The sequence below is a fragment of the Sinohyriopsis cumingii genome, chromosome 1 (assembly GCF_028554795.1).
Source record: "Sinohyriopsis cumingii isolate HCF-2022 chromosome 1, ASM2855479v2, whole genome shotgun sequence".
NCBI lineage: Eukaryota > Metazoa > Mollusca > Bivalvia > Unionida > Unionidae > Sinohyriopsis > Sinohyriopsis cumingii.
In genome coordinates this window covers 183,458,143-183,477,687 of record NC_142961.1, presented here as the reverse complement: position 1 = coordinate 183,477,687, position 19,545 = coordinate 183,458,143, and positions in this window count along the sequence as shown.

Sequence of the window (19,545 nt, the reverse complement as noted above, 5' to 3'; positions counted from 1 at the left end):
AGGCTAAGTAGTACAACAATAGCCGCATCTCTAAACAACAAACACCGAGGGACATACAGAATTATAAGGCCAAACACTGAATATATAGTGATATGGTGTACCACCAACAGGCAGGTGGCTGAATATTTGGAGCTAGACCAAATGGCAGGAATGAAAATCAAGATCCAAAGACACCATGCCGTGAACAGAAAAAAAACAGCCACAACAAACATCAGTACCAACAAAAACACTACCTCAAATATCACACAGGACGAGCTGAACAACAGCAGAAAATCAATCCAAGGAACATTCAAGAATCCCACAGATAACAGCTGGCAAACCACAAACAGCGGAACCAGACACACAGACACCCCAAAAGCAAGCTTCAAAGCCATACTGAAACTAACGGGAACCTACAAGCACTACACAACAGCAGACATCGAATATGATCTACACTATTATAGCATACCATACAAGAGAGCTATAAAACTTAAAAACAAGAAGGGACAAGAAACTACCACAGTACTACTGGAGTTTTACAACCCACCACCAAAAAACATCAAAATAGGACCCCAAGCTAAATTGAAACAGCTCAACAAATATATAAATAAACCTCGGTTCTGCACGAATTGTAAAAGATGGGGGCATTTCACCACCAAATGCCACTACCAAACCAGGTGCTATAAATGTGGAGGTCCACACAAACAACAGTGCACGTCAACAATACAAAAATGTGCCAACTGTCTAGGAAACCACCACCCCAACTCTTACGAATGTCCATATACAAAAATAGAACACAGAACAATAGAAATAATGGAACAACAACAAATACCCTATTATGAAGCAAGGACAAAAGCCAAGAAACCACAACAAACAGTCACAGAAACTGCAGCTACGACAAGACCAAAGGAAAAAAACATAACATCAGATATTGAAATCAATCCGCCAATACAAATACCTAACAAGCCGATAGGAAACAACACTCAAAGGAAAGATAACTCACAACTAGAGAAATATCCAACTAAACAACCACATAAACCAATAACCACAAATGTGGAACTACAACAACAAAACACAAGTAATAATGAAGGTTTGATAGATTCTAATCTAATACAAAAGTACATTGGGGCATTACAGAAAGGGGTCAAACAAATAACAAAAAACAATGAAGTACAAAAACAGGACTTCTTACAACTTTTAATAAAACTCATTGGAACATTCTACCCCAACACTATTTAAAACTGAAAACTAAGGAACTACATAAACGCACTAAAATCTAAAATGGATACAGAAGACAGCACAGACAGTGAAAATAGGATACTCATTTGGCAATGGAACTGCAGAGGACTAAAAAAGAACCATGGGGAACTTTCTGCAGCCATTGCCAATACCAATCCTAAACCAAGCATTATTTGCTTGCAAGAAACCTATCTAACCAATGCAAACAATAAAATACCCAAAATTAGTGAGTACCATACAACATACACAAAAAATAGAACCAATAACACAAGAGGGGGAGGATTAGCCATTTATATACACAACTCGGTTACCGAAACTTATGAAGCTAATCCTACCATAGACCTAAATGGGAGTCCCATAGAGTATCTAGTCATAAATATTAAACTTAAAAATAAAACAATAAACATATATAACATATATGATCCAGGTAGCTCTAGCCTAAATCCCATACAAAACTATATAGATATATTTAAAGAAAGGGGTCAACACACAATTATCTGCGGAGACTTTAATGCACACAATCCAGAGTGGGGAGGCGACCATACTGATACCAGGGGGAAAAACCTAGAAAAGTACACAATGGAACATCAATTAGTAATACTAAACACAGGAACACCCACCAGATTAGACCCAGGAACAGGAAAGCTAACCCCTATAGACATAACTATTGCCACACCCAGCATAGCACTAATCAGCGAATGGGAAGTACTACATCAAAGCACCCTGGGCAGCGACCACTTCCCCATATGCACAACAATATACACACAAAAAACTAAGCAACAAACTAAAATCATACCAAAATGGAAAACTGAAAAAGCTGATTGGAATACATTCTACAAATCATTAGAAAAAATTACACTAGGGGAACTACATAACCACGACAGCAGCCAATTTTATGAAGCCATAACTCAAGCTATCAACAAAGCAGCTACAATCAGTATACCGAAAACACAGAATAAAATAAAACAAACACCTATACCATGGTGGACAGAGGAATGCCGAATAGCAATTCAGGCCAAAAAGAAAGCACTAAATCGGTTCAAACATACTAAAGTAACAGCAGACTTCCTCGAATACAAACGTAAAGAAGCCATAACTCGGACTACAATTAAGGACTCCAAAATCAACTCATGGCGAAAATACTGCTCCACACTTAACCATCATAGCAACTCAAAACAAGTATGGGGAAAGATTAGAACCATGAAAGGAAACACACCAAAATCAACACCAAAAATTCCTGGTGCGGACACTAACGAAGAAAAAGCCAAACAACTGGCCCAACATTTTGCAAACTCTAGCAGCAACAGCAATCACACCAAGGACTTCATGAAACAAACCACCATTCTCGAAACGGAATTCCCGCACCTATTTAACGATCAAACAAACAACGAAAATACACCACTAAATGATCTATTTAATATAAATGAATGGAGAAAGGCGTTACGTAACAAAAAATCAACATCTCCAGGTGAAGACCTGTTAGGCTACGAATTTTACAAAAAAATACCTCCAAACATGGAAAATATAATTCTCCAACTAATTAACCAAATATGGCAAACAGGGAGCATGCCAACGACATGGAAACAAGCAATAGTCATTGCCATACCCAAACCCGGGAAAGACCCTACAAATATTAATTCCTACCGCCCAATTTCCCTGACCAACACCCTGTGTAAACTTATGGAGACTATGATAAATAACCGATTAAAACACCACCTAGAACAAAACAAATTATTATCAGAGAATCAAAGCGGATTTAGACCTAGACGATCTACTATAGATCAACTCATCCGGCTAGAAGCCAACATCAAACTTGCTTTCAATGCAAAAAGGAAGAAAGACCGACATCTTATTGCGATTTTCTTAGATCTAGAAAAAGCCTTTGACATGGTGTGGACCAAAGGACTCGTATCCAAACTCAACCAGTATGGTATTACAGGACGCATGCACTGCTGGATCTCTAACTTTCTAACTGGAAGACAGATTAAAACAAGAGCAGGGGATGCACACTCAGAAAAACACACATTGGAAAATGGAACACCACAAGGGAGTGTGATTAGCCCCACTCTATTCAACATCATGATCAATGAACTCAGCAAATACGTCAACACCAACCAAGTGGAACTTTCACAATTTGCTGATGATAGTGGTATCTGGAAAGCAGGCAACCCAAACAGCCAAGAAATTATCAAACAAATTCAACTCAACCTAGACAAGATAGGAACCTGGGCTGACAATTGGGGCTTCAAAATATCCAAAACCAAAACTGTAGGAATGCTTTTTTCCCCAACGAATAAGTGTAAAATAACATACCCTAAATTATATCTACAAAAAACACCAATAAACTTTGTCAAAAATACATACTTTCTAGGAATGTTGCTGGATGAACAATTAAACTGGCAATCTCATATTACCAACATCATACAGAGATGCAATAAAGATCTAAATCTACTTAAAAACATAAAGGGAACAACATGGGGAGCAGATCAACAAAGTATGTTAATGATATATAGGTCACTGATTAGATCCAAATTAGACTATGGCTGCCAGGTATATGCATCGGCAAGCACAAAACTACTTCACAAACTAAACAACATACAGTATAAAGCACTAAGGCTCTGCACAGGAACACTTCCAAACATTGCCCTAGAAGAACTACAAATCCTTACAGGGGAATTACCCCTATACCTAAGAAGGGAGGAACAAACCCTTAGGTATGCCACCAGGAACTCCATACACTCGGATAATAACCCCACCAAAAGTACAATCACCAAATGCCGACTAACATTTAGGCCAAAACTTGTCCCAAATCCACCGGCAGCCAATAAGGTACATACGCTCTGTACCGAAATAGGACAATGGGGACTACAAGCTGAACAACACCAATTAATAGACATAACACCATGGAAAAATACGACTCCAGACATCAACCTGACAGCACAAAAAATTGGATCCAAAAACGAAAACCCAATAGGACTCTTAGCAGAAATACAAAAGATCATAACGGAAGAGTACCCGACTCATGTTAAAATCTACACAGATGGCTCCAAATCGCAAGAGTTAAAAAGAACGGGAGCAGCTGTGGTTATCCCAGAATATAACATCGAAATAACTGAAAGACTCCCAGACGACTGCTCAATCTACACAGCTGAATTTTGGGCCATAAATGAGGCTCTAAACTGGATTACACTTTCAACCACAAAACAACACGTAATCATCACCGACTCCCTCAGTGTACTTAAATCACTAGAATCTGGTATTTCCAAAAGTAGAGCAAATCTCATGGAAAAAGCGCTACAAACAATAAGGGAAATAGATACCAAACAACAGAAACTAACATTCCTGTGGGTACCCTCACACATTAACCTACCAGGAAATGATAAAGCAGACCTAAGTGCAAAATCCAGCCTCACAAAAAATACCTATCTGACCATGCAATATAGCGTTACAGAAATATATAGTCAAATAACTCAGAAAATCAACCATAAATGGCAACAAACATGGGACAACAGCATCAAGGGCAGACACCTATACCAATGGCAAAAAAAGGTGGAGAGACATATTACAATACCTAGAACACTGCAAAGCCCAGATATCAGAATCATAAATCGAATAAGGACCGCTAAAACCTTACTCAAGGGAAGCTTTGGAAGACATCTCAACAAAGGAATGGACAACCACACCCACTGTCCCCATTGCACCAGCACAGAGACCCTGGAACACGTTTTTAATCAGTGCACCTATTACCACTCGCACAGAATGGAATTTCAAAAACAACAAAAGAAAATCGGATCGCCCTACAAATATCCAGACTTCATAAATCCCAAAACAAACAGCAACAAAGACCTAACATACAAAAACATAATAACATACTTAAAACAAATAAACAAGTATGACAAGATATAACCCAATGAGTTGAAAGCATCAATTGCTAGCTGAAAAGCACACTCAAGGTTAAAAATACAAACAGGATAACACAAAATACAGGCTACCAAACACACATCAATAACGAGAACAAGTACCTTTGAGAAGTCCCCAGGACCTGATTACTCAGCAAAGGTGCCTCCATACTCGATATATAAAAAAGAAGAATAACTAACTTTACAAACAATACAAATCTTTACAAAAAAAATAAAAAATTATTAAATAAAATAGAATAGCAATTTTAAAAAATAAAAACTAAAAATAAAATAAAATAAACTAACGAAAAGGGAAAGGAAAAAAAAAAAAAAAAAAAAAAACAACAACAAAAAAACTATCTTTAAGAAAATGGGGAAACAGGCACCTTTCATAAGTCCACCCGGACCTGAGTATTCAGCAAAGGTGCCTGCACCCATAAAATTATTAAAATACATGCATGTACCAATCTTCCCTTCTCTACCTTCCAACTTTGCATGTCTATATTCTGACTATAACATCTAAGGTCTGACAACAAGAACAGAATACATTAACTCCCTAAATTTAGATATATAAGGTGACATAAGCCCAGTCATCAGGACCCTCCGCACAAGGCGGAACTAAACTAAAGTCACAACAAAACTTATCATTAATAACACACTACACAGGGAGCACAGGACTTTTTCAGACCACGTGCTGACAATTTTAACTATTAAAAAAAAAAAAAAATATTAAAAAAAATATTATTATTATATTAGAGTTTGAGGCACAATGATAATTAAGATAATGGTGTGTGGCAGTTAAGCAGAAGGGGAATCCAACAAGAAAAGACCAGCAACTCACAACAACGATGACAGAAAGAAGACACAGACATCGGTCAATTGCCTCAAAAGAAGCTCTCACATTGGCTATTAGAGGGCTCTTCAGACATACCAAATTTTTGTGGCCCTAATTCAATATGATCATTTTTGGACACCGCCATCAAAATTCAAAACTTAAAATTACAATACAAGAACTGAAAGTAACGGGTGACAAACACCTAATTGATTGGCATAATTTATGTTTTTTTTTTTTTTTTTTTTATATACATACACAAAAGTACACTCTGTACATAAACAAAAGAAAAGAAAACTGCTATAGGTTAACATAAACAAATCTAACAACTATCAAAATCAGGATAATTACAGTGGCTAACACGACATTGATATATTTAACGTCCATTAGTACAACTGGACTCGATTTGAACAATAGGCTTTGGCGTTTCTAACAACATGGACCTGTGACGTCGGGCTCCTCCTGGACTCATGCCTTCCCTCCTTTGCCACGGACAGACATTTTAATTAAGTAATGCGGTCATCGCATATAAACACGGGGATGTAGTGGCACCATTCCTACAAACCCGATCAAATAAATAGCCTGGTCATCAGGCATTAACAAGACGCAAAAGTACTAGTACGTAAGCGTCTATAATTCAATATTCATTCATTCATTCGTTCAAACCACATTCGATTGACGGGAGGCAGCTGCAGCGCACGCTCCTTTACTAGCGAAAAAAAGAAACGACAAAAATACAAGATCAAGAGGAAAGAAGACTATCTATAACAAGAATAAACAGAAGAAAAGAAAGAAAAACAATATTTACATCAACTGGAAGACCAAAAACATCAAACGGAACCGAAGCTGACCCATAAAACAGAAACCATAGCAGGAAAACAGAGCAGCAGCATAGGAACAAAGGGATTCCATAGCGGCGTGCGCGGTAAGCACGCTAAACTGCCACACCACCAACAATAAGGTAGGGGGTTTATTTAAGCCAAACTAAACCTACGGGTAACATTGTGCCTTATAAAACCATTAAATAATCGAATTCTGAATACATTTTTCTGAACATAGTAACTAATAACTACTAATACTCGAATAAATAATCCTAACCCCCACCCCTAATTTTACCTAACCCAACTTTTTCCCTGACTAATTTTAATAACTCCCGACCACAAACGGACTAATGCAGGCCCAAAACAGGAGCTAGGAACCACACTAGCAATTCCTGGTTGAGATCCTTGAGACAACTTGTTGTCAAAAGATTTCTCATCAAGGGCAGCAAACGACAAAGTAATTCCCTTTTTTTTTTTTTTCTTCTTTCTTTCTTGTTTCCTTTATACCTTTTAATAATACTAGACAGTTTCCTCTTTAATAATAACCAAACTACAACTGATTTACTATTTAATAATACATCAAACTAATCAGCAATTACCTAATTAAACTAAACTATCTAATTCATACACCAAATTCAAGTTTGAATATTAATTTCATGGTTTTACACATATAAACAACCACGGGCGGTACAACGCGAGTATCAAATTACTGAAACAACGCATTCCACTCCACTCGCAGACCGCCAGAATCTAACTAAACTAAACACTCGACGACCAATAGAAATCATCGTCTCAAACCGATATAGAAGACCACTTCTCCGCTAAATTAAAAAGCGCAAGCACTACATTAATCAAAAGCAAGTGCAGCTTACCCCGCTCAAACAAATCCGCGACCTAGTCTCCAATCAAACACAACCTAGCATCGCCCAATTCGGGTGATTAGTTAATTCCGCCAGTAAGATATATCGGAATCACTACATTAACCGCAAAACAAGAAATAACCCCACGCACATAGAAAAATAAATAAATAAATAAATAAAATAAATAAATTAATAATAATAATAAACAAATATATAACTAAAAACCAGAAACATTAAAATACAATAAATAATTATAAACAGAATGATATAATAACAAGAGAACAACAAACAAGCAATAAATAAAAATAAACTCTCACATAAAATAAAAATAAACGGAAAAAAGGGGGAAACACAAAACAACATAAAATGGCCACTAAAATAAATAAAATAAGACTTGATGACCAAAAAAGACAGGAAAGAACAAAACAAATTAGGAGAAAACGAAAAATGGATAAAGCTATAGATCAAATAAATAAAAGCGCAGACATCAGTCAAACGGAGGTACAAATGGGAATTTACCACAACAGCTTAGAATCCAGAGAAATAAACATCCAGGAACTACAAGTACATACAGACACACAGAGGGAAAAAAACCAAACAAGCAGAATCACTAGATCAACTATTAAAAAAAATGAAACACAAATCCAGACAATAGAGGATGCTATAAAAAGCAAAGTCACAAAGAACAAAAAACCAATTAAAATACAAACAGAATTAAACATACATCATAACGAACAGGGACAAACAACAAGCGTTAGTCCCACACCTACAACGACGGAAACACAACCAACCAGGAAAAAAAAAAATAAACAATCTGAACTAAACACAAAACGGACTGCAATCTCAGAATCAACAACTCCCAAAACAACACTTACACAAAGCAAGGAAGTAACACCACCAATTAGGAAACAAAATAGCCCTAAAAACAACATCAGCAATAACACCAACAAATAAACAAACAACAGCAGCAACACCTCAAAAACAAACAACAGAAGGCCAGAACACATCAACACCATATCAAAAACAAACAACAGAAGGCCAGAACACATCAACACCATATCTAACAACATCACCCACAACAGCACATCCGACAACAACACAAAAGAAATCTAAAATACCTACACCAATAAATACTAAAAAGAGAACAACTACAGGAATGACAACAATAACGACAACAGCCATCCCAATGATTGAACAACAAAGAATCATGGCAACAACAACACCAGGGACAACAGTCACATCAAAGACTAAACAACTCAACCCAGCAACAACACCCAAACAAGCAACAACAAAGAGAACAACACCAAGAACACCATCTACAACAAAGACTCCCCAAGAGATAAACATATCCACCACTACTATTAAACCTAATACTAATATTACCAAAGTAAACAAACCAAAAAACAACACAATACACAACAGTCAACAGGCAGGCCCTTCTACAAATATAACAACCAATGAGATGACAGTAATTGAAGAGGCATCCACGGAAGGGGACAAACTTAAACAAGACAGAGGAACAAGAACACCTAATTACACTATTCACAACAGTCAACAAGCTGGCCCCTCGATGCACATAACACCACAAGAACTGGAAGAAATCGAAAAAGCCATCAGAGAAGCAGATCAACTCGAACAGATGCCAGCCTATCACAACAATCTCCACAATGAGAATCACGAAGAAACATGCTCCAACAAAGGAAAAAGACCAATGAACAAAAAACAAATAATCAAAAAATCTGAACCACTTCAGCCACAAAAGGACAACCCAAACATACTAAGCAATATCCAAACGGAAACTATAAGGAAACAAACAACTCAGACCCCAAACCACCAGAAGCAACAGGAAATATCAGGTAAGAAAATAAATTCTCTTTCAGACAATCAAATAAACCAAGACAGCGGATCACAAAGAACTAAAACAGGGCAAAGAAATCAGAACAACAGCAATCAGCAACAACAGAAATACCCGTACCATCCAACTGAACTTACACTATATATCACAAGCCCAAACCCCAAATTCATCAGGCTAAGTAGTACAACAATAGCCGCATCTCTAAACAACAAACACCGAGGGACATACAGAATTATAAGGCCAAACACTGAATATATAGTGATATGGTGTACCACCAACAGGCAGGTGGCTGAATATTTGGAGCTAGACCAAATGGCAGGAATGAAAATCAAGATCCAAAGACACCATGCCGTGAACAGAAAAAAAACAGCCACAACAAACATCAGTACCAACAAAAACACTACCTCAAATATCACACAGGACGAGCTGAACAACAGCAGAAAATCAATCCAAGGAACATTCAAGAATCCCACAGATAACAGCTGGCAAACCACAAACAGCGGAACCAGACACACAGACACCCCAAAAGCAAGCTTCAAAGCCATACTGAAACTAACGGGAACCTACAAGCACTACACAACAGCAGACATCGAATATGATCTACACTATTATAGCATACCATACAAGAGAGCTATAAAACTTAAAAACAAGAAGGGACAAGAAACTACCACAGTACTACTGGAGTTTTACAACCCACCACCAAAAAACATCAAAATAGGACCCCAAGCTAAATTGAAACAGCTCAACAAATATATAAATAAACCTCGGTTCTGCACGAATTGTAAAAGATGGGGGCATTTCACCACCAAATGCCACTACCAAACCAGGTGCTATAAATGTGGAGGTCCACACAAACAACAGTGCACGTCAACAATACAAAAATGTGCCAACTGTCTAGGAAACCACCACCCCAACTCTTACGAATGTCCATATACAAAAATAGAACACAGAACAATAGAAATAATGGAACAACAACAAATACCCTATTATGAAGCAAGGACAAAAGCCAAGAAACCACAACAAACAGTCACAGAAACTGCAGCTACGACAAGACCAAAGGAAAAAAACATAACATCAGATATTGAAATCAATCCGCCAATACAAATACCTAACAAGCCGATAGGAAACAACACTCAAAGGAAAGATAACTCACAACTAGAGAAATATCCAACTAAACAACCACATAAACCAATAACCACAAATGTGGAACTACAACAACAAAACACAAGTAATAATGAAGGTTTGATAGATTCTAATCTAATACAAAAGTACATTGGGGCATTACAGAAAGGGGTCAAACAAATAACAAAAAACAATGAAGTACAAAAACAGGACTTCTTACAACTTTTAATAAAACTCATTGGAACATTCTACCCCAACACTATTTAAAACTGAAAACTAAGGAACTACATAAACGCACTAAAATCTAAAATGGATACAGAAGACAGCACAGACAGTGAAAATAGGATACTCATTTGGCAATGGAACTGCAGAGGACTAAAAAAGAACCATGGGGAACTTTCTGCAGCCATTGCCAATACCAATCCTAAACCAAGCATTATTTGCTTGCAAGAAACCTATCTAACCAATGCAAACAATAAAATACCCAAAATTAGTGAGTACCATACAACATACACAAAAAATAGAACCAATAACACAAGAGGGGGAGGATTAGCCATTTATATACACAACTCGGTTACCGAAACTTATGAAGCTAATCCTACCATAGACCTAAATGGGAGTCCCATAGAGTATCTAGTCATAAATATTAAACTTAAAAATAAAACAATAAACATATATAACATATATGATCCAGGTAGCTCTAGCCTAAATCCCATACAAAACTATATAGATATATTTAAAGAAAGGGGTCAACACACAATTATCTGCGGAGACTTTAATGCACACAATCCAGAGTGGGGAGGCGACCATACTGATACCAGGGGGAAAAACCTAGAAAAGTACACAATGGAACATCAATTAGTAATACTAAACACAGGAACACCCACCAGATTAGACCCAGGAACAGGAAAGCTAACCCCTATAGACATAACTATTGCCACACCCAGCATAGCACTAATCAGCGAATGGGAAGTACTACATCAAAGCACCCTGGGCAGCGACCACTTCCCCATATGCACAACAATATACACACAAAAAACTAAGCAACAAACTAAAATCATACCAAAATGGAAAACTGAAAAAGCTGATTGGAATACATTCTACAAATCATTAGAAAAAATTACACTAGGGGAACTACATAACCACGACAGCAGCCAATTTTATGAAGCCATAACTCAAGCTATCAACAAAGCAGCTACAATCAGTATACCGAAAACACAGAATAAAATAAAACAAACACCTATACCATGGTGGACAGAGGAATGCCGAATAGCAATTCAGGCCAAAAAGAAAGCACTAAATCGGTTCAAACATACTAAAGTAACAGCAGACTTCCTCGAATACAAACGTAAAGAAGCCATAACTCGGACTACAATTAAGGACTCCAAAATCAACTCATGGCGAAAATACTGCTCCACACTTAACCATCATAGCAACTCAAAACAAGTGTGGGGAAAGATTAGAACCATGAAAGGAAACACACCAAAATCAACACCAAAAATTCCTGGTGCGGACACTAACGAAGAAAAAGCCAAACAACTGGCCCAACATTTTGCAAACTCTAGCAGCAACAGCAATCACACCAAGGACTTCATGAAACAAACCACCATTCTCGAAACGGAATTCCCGCACCTATTTAACGATCAAACAAACAACGAAAATACACCACTAAATGATCTATTTAATATAAATGAATGGAGAAAGGCGTTACGTAACAAAAAATCAACATCTCCAGGTGAAGACCTGTTAGGCTACGAATTTTACAAAAAAATACCTCCAAACATGGAAAATATAATTCTCCAACTAATTAACCAAATATGGCAAACAGGGAGCATACCAACGACATGGAAACAAGCAATAGTCATTGCCATACCCAAACCCGGGAAAGACCCTACAAATATTAATTCCTACCGCCCAATTTCCCTGACCAACACCCTGTGTAAACTTATGGAGACTATGATAAATAACCGATTAAAACACCACCTAGAACAAAACAAATTATTATCAGAGAATCAAAGCGGATTTAGACCTAGACGATCTACTATAGATCAACTCATCCGGCTAGAAGCCAACATCAAACTTGCTTTCAATGCAAAAAGGTAGAAAGACCGACATCTTATTGCGATTTTCTTAGATCTAGAAAAAGCCTTTGACATGGTGTGGACCAAAGGACTCGTATCCAAACTCAACCAGTATGGTATTACAGGACGCATGCACTGCTGGATCTCTAACTTTCTAACTGGAAGACAGATTAAAACAAGAGTAGGGGATGCACACTCAGAAAAACACACATTGGAAAATGGAACACAACAAGGGAGTGTGATTAGCCCCACTCTATTCAACATCATGATCAATGAACTCAGCAAATACGTCAACACCAACCAAGTGGAACTTTCACAATTTGCTGATGATAGTGGTATCTGGAAAGCAGGCAACCCAAACAGCCAAGAAATTATCAAACAAATTCAACTCAACCTAGACAAGATAGGAACCTGGGCTGACAATTGGGGCTTCAAAATATCCAAAACCAAAACTGTAGGAATGCTTTTTTCCCCAACGAATAAGTGTAAAATAACATACCCTAAATTATATCTACAAAAAACACCAATAAACTTTGTCAAAAATACATACTTTCTAGGAATGTTGCTGGATGAACAATTAAACTGGCAATCTCATATTACCAACATCATACAGAGATGCAATAAAGATCTAAATCTACTTAAAAACATAAAGGGAACAACATGGGGAGCAGATCAACAAAGTATGTTAATGATATATAGGTCACTGATTAGATCCAAATTAGACTATGGCTGCCAGGTATATGCATCGGCAAGCACAAAACTACTTCACAAACTAAACAACATACAGTATAAAGCACTAAGGCTCTGCACAGGAACACTTCCAAACATTGCCCTAGAAGAACTACAAATCCTTACAGGGGATTTACCCCTATACCTAAGAAGGGAGGAACAAACCCTTAGGTATGCCACCAGGAACTCCATACACTCGGATAATAACCCCACCAAAAGTACAATCACCAAATGCCGACTAACATTTAGGCCAAAACTTGTCCCAAATCCACCGGCAGCCAATAAGGTACATACGCTCTGTACCGAAATAGGACAATGGGGACTACAAGCTGAACAACACCAATTAATAGACATAACACCATGGAAAAATACGACTCCAGACATCAACCTGACAGCACAAAAAATTGGATCCAAAAACGAAAACCCAATAGGACTCTTAGCAGAAATACAAAAGATCATAACGGAAGAGTACCCGACTCATGTTAAAATCTACACAGATGGCTCCAAATCGCAAGAGTTAAAAAGAACGGGAGCAGCTGTGGTTATCCCAGAATATAACATCGAAATAACTGAAAGACTCCCAGACGACTGCTCAATCTACACAGCTGAATTTTGGGCCATAAATGAGGCTCTAAACTGGATTACACTTTCAACCACAAAACAACACGTAATCATCACCGACTCCCTCAGTGTACTTAAATCACTAGAATCTGGTATTTCCAAAAGTAGAGCAAATCTCATGGAAAAAGCGCTACAAACAATAAGGGAAATAGATACCAAACAACAGAAACTAACATTCCTGTGGGTACCCTCACACATTAACCTACCAGGAAATGATAAAGCAGACCTAAGTGCAAAATCCAGCCTCACAAAAAATACCTATCTGACCATGCAATATAGCGTTACAGAAATATATAGTCAAATAACTCAGAAAATCAACCATAAATGGCAACAAACATGGGACAACAGCATCAAGGGCAGACACCTATACCAATGGCAAAAAAAGGTGGAGAGACATATTACAATACCTAGAACACTGCAAAGCCCAGATATCAGAATCATAAATCGAATAAGGACCGCTAAAACCTTACTCAAGGGAAGCTTTGGAAGACATCTCAACAAAGGAATGGACAACCACACCCACTGTCCCCATTGCACCAGCACAGAGACCCTGGAACACGTTTTTAATCAGTGCACCTATTACCACTCGCACAGAATGGAATTTCAAAAACAACAAAAGAAAATCGGATCGCCCTACAAATATCCAGACTTCATAAATCCCAAAACAAACAGCAACAAAGACCTAACATACAAAAACATAATAACATACTTAAAACAAATAAACAAGTATGACAAGATATAACCCAATGAGTTGAAAGCATCAATTGCTAGCTGAAAAGCACACTCAAGGTTAAAAATACAAACAGGATAACACAAAATACAGGCTACCAAACACACATCAATAACGAGAACAAGTACCTTTGAGAAGTCCCCAGGACCTGATTACTCAGCAAAGGTGCCTCCATACTCGATATATAAAAAAGAAGAATAACTAACTTTACAAACAATACAAATCTTTACAAAAAAAATAAAAAATTATTAAATAAAATAAAATAGCAATTTTAAAAAATAAAAACTAAAAATAAAATAAAATAAACTAACGAAAAGGGAAAGGAAAAAAATAAAAAAAAAAAAAAAAAAAAAAAAAAAAAAAACAACAACAAAAAAACTATCTTAAAGAAAATGGGGAAACAGGCACCTTTCATAAGTCCACCCGGACCTCAGTATTCAGCAAAGGTGCCTGCACCCATAAAATTATTAAAATACATGCATGTACCAATCTTCCCTTCTCTACCTTCCAACTTTGCATGTCTATATTCTGACTATAACATCTAAGGTCTGACAACAAGAACAGAATACATTAACTCCCTAAATTTAGATATATAAGGTGACATAAGCCCAGTCATCAGGACCCTCCGCACAAGGCGGAACTAAACTAAAGTCACAACAAAACTTATCATTAATAACACACTACACAGGGAGCACAGGACTTTTTCAGACCACGTGCTGACAATTTTAACTATTAAAAAAAAAAAAAAAAAAAAAAAATATTAAAAAAAAAAAAAAAAAATAAATAAAAAAAAAAAATATTATTATTATATTAGAGTTTGAGGCACAATGATAATTAAGATAATGGTGTGTGGCAGTTGAGCAGAAGGGGACTCCAACAAGAAAAGACCAGCAACTCACAACAACGATGACAGAAAGAAGACACAGACATCGGTCAATTGCCTCAAAAGAAGCTCTCACATTGGCTATTAGAGGGCTCTTCAGACATACCAAATTTTTGTGGCCCTAATTCAATATGATCATTTTTGGACACCGCCATCAAAATTCAAAACTTAAAAATTACAATACAAGAACTGAAAGTAACGGGTGACAAACACCTAATTGATTGACATAATTTATGTTTTTTTTTATATACATACACAAAAGTACACTCTGTACATAAACAAAAGAAAAGAAAACTGCTATAGGTTAACATAAACAAATCTAACAACTATCAAAATCAGGATAATTACAGTGGCTAACACGACATTGATATATTTAACGTCCATTAGTACAACTGGACTCGATTTGAACAATAGGCTTTGGCGTTTCTAACAACATGGACCTGTGACGTCGGGCTCCTCCTGGACTCATGCCTTCCCTCCTTTGCCACGGACAGACATTTTAATTAAGTAATGCGGTCATCGCATATAAACACGGGGATGTAGTGGCACCATTCCTACAAACCCGATCAAATAAATAGCCTGGTCATCAGGCATTAACAAGACGCAAAAGTACTAGTACGTAAGCGTCTATAATTCAATATTCATTCATTCGTTCAAACCATTCTACAGAGAATAAAAAAGAAGATGGCTTCAAACCAACTTGATAAAATGAAAACATTGCAAGACGTCATGGACAATTTGGGTATGATGGAGCAAATGTTAGTGAGGCTAAACGAGGATCACTATTCTTATAGTCCCCATCGAGTGAAGATGGAGATCAACAATTTAAGAAAAGTAAAGGACATGATCAGTGCTCTGATGAAAGAAATAAAGGAGGAGAAGGAGGATGAAGAGGAAAGGATAAGGATGAGAGAATGGAACGAAAAAATTGAAAAAGAAGAAGAAAATGAGAAGAGGAAGAAAGAAGAGGAGGAAAAGCCAAAAGAAGAGAAAAAGGAGGAAGAAAAGAAAGAAAAGAAGAGAAAAAGTGTAGGACGGAAAATAAGAAGTTGGTGGAGAAATAGAAGAAATTAGAAGAAGAAACCCAAAGGCCCTTTTCAGGGCCACTCCAATTTCTCGAAAAGAGATCGACTTTTAATTGCCAACCCACTTTTTTATTTCATTTTTTTTTTAAAATCCCATGATGTTAATTTCCCCTTGTCGTTCAACAGTCCCAAACTCTATTCCCATGTTAATTTCCCTTGGCGCTAGACAGTCCCACGAGTTTTCTCCATGTTAATTTTCCATTGTTGCTAGACAGTCCCAAGGGGCCTTGTAATGCTAATTCCCATTGTCGCCAGATCGTCCCACTTCACTACTGTTATTGGTGATCCCTATATTTAGTATGATGTCACTTTATTCATTTCAAGTGACTATACTTTAATGTATCTTGATACGTGTCGCAATCCCAAATTGCTGCAAAAATTCATTTAATTTTTCGACATTTAGAGCCATTACACTTTCATTTGCACACCGAAAACTTTGTTGACTAGACAAAATTTTAAAATGGTCGAGGTATTTTGTACAATATGAAAATAACTATGTTGAAAGTAAAGCAACAGCTACATATTACCCTTGGCAATTTAATCTCTACATGTTTAGATGCATTGTGGGAACCACACAACTAAACTGATCCTTCAATCTTGTATGTATTGAGTATAGTGACCACTGACTACAAATTACCAAACCATCAGAAAAGTAGGTTACTTCTTGAGTTAAGGACCTACGTGCAGCTAAGTATAAGACAATGAATGTGCATATACTTAACAGGAAAATAACGCGGAAGAGATTATAATGAGACGACATTAAAAATCATTACTCCTCTCTTATGGCCTGCCATACCGCATTTCTCCTGCTGTTTGTACAGCACTGCCTCAGTGTGCGTTCTAGGAGCAAAATGCTAACAATAGCGTACTGACGACAGGGGGGTGGGGGGTGGGACGAGGTGGTTGCTCCGGGCGCGAGAGGTCCTGGGGCGCCAAAACCTCTTTGGGCCTTCATCGCCGCCCCGGACGCCATTTGCGTTAGTAAGCCACAGAATGCTACACCCACCTTTCGAACGAGAATATCTACTTCCTTTTACGAAACGTTTGCATTTCCTTCACCTCACTTTTGAGTGTTTCGAGCATCTATGATGATTACACAAACGGAAATCAGCAGAGAGCATGCACTTTTGTATCTCGAGGTTGTTCTGGTACTTACAGTGCACACTTACTTGTACATATCTAAAAATAAGTCAGGGACACTTTCGTGAAACGTAATTTACGTTATGTTACCCACAGCTACGTACGTACACGTAAATAGCTAAAACCACGACTGACCTACGAATGATTCTTGAAAGGATAGCCTGGGCTCTTTCTGTCGCGTGCAAGATATATACTATACTTTCAGAGAAACAAGGCTGTTCCGAATATAGTAACAGATCTTATTCAAGCAGCAAACATCAATAATTAACCATCTTAGCAAATGTTAGTAAACTCACAAAAATTTACTAAAAGTTCATGTTCGATAAAATTTTGTGATTTACAATAATAATAATAATAATAATAATGATAATAATAACGTCAGATGTAACAATTGTTTTTTATATATCACTGATGACATTCTAAGTAACGAATTACATCAGATATGGCCACCTAATAGCAAGCGTTAGTAAGCTCACAAAAATTTACTAAAAGTTCATATTTGAATAAATGTAGTGATTTACAACAACAACAACAACAACAATAATAATCATAACATCATATGCTAATTATTCTTTTTATCATTGATACCATTCTAAGTAACGAATTACATCAGATACGAATAACAATGTTTTGGGTTGATTGGTTTCAGCCCACTTTAAGTCATTCTTCCTCGAAGGTACTTCTAATTTCTGACATCGTCAAAAGTGGACATTCAATGCGGCCACCTAATCGTAAGAATTTCAGGTTGAACTACAGAATGATCCACACATACATTTTCTTTCTTTCTTACTGTTTTTGATTCCTTAACCAAATCAATGTGAAATAACTAAATTTAATGTAGGCTTTGGAAACGTCTGCATATATAATCGAACCAAGAGTATGACAGGATCTAAGAAGGTTTTTTTTTTTTTTTTTTTACTTCCTGTCATTTAAGATACATTTATATTACACTGCACCATGATTGGAGATTTGAATAGGGGAAAAATAATCAACTAGAAGTGAATGATAGTTTCAATTAGAAACGGGAATTGGAAGCAACAGACAAACGACAGAACATGTAATGGATAAAGAAATTAAAAATTGAGGAGTTTGGTACTGTAAAATTAACAATTTTGCAATGATAATATTAGTGCAAACGAACCTACTGAATGGACTTATTTCTTTCTACATGAGAAGACTGTACTAACAATAAAGGTTATAGCGAGACTAAATCGAAGTATTAGGTCTTACACTATTGCTATCCTTGGTACTTAAGCTTCTAAAACAGGACAATTATAAATCAGCACTGTGCTAAAGTACGAGATTCAGGTAAACCTACAATAAAGGATTTAATACTTGGTCAGCAAAGTTACGCTTCTGACACCAATAAAGCTTAAGAATTTCAGGAACATGTTACATATTCAAAAGTTATTTTGCAATATGTTATTGTTGGTGATGGTATCTTCCTCTTTCTTAGTTTTAAGATTTTGAGAATGGAAAGCAAAAGTGGTTAAAACTAGAATTTAAAAGTATCATAAAGAACATTAATGTATATACTAACATTGTAATAAATACCGATGTCATAAAACTAACTAGAACAGACACTTATAAACAAAGTGTAACAGTTTGTCAAAAGGTTGATACCGAACCAAAATAACAGAACGTAAGAACTCTATAGATAAGCATGACA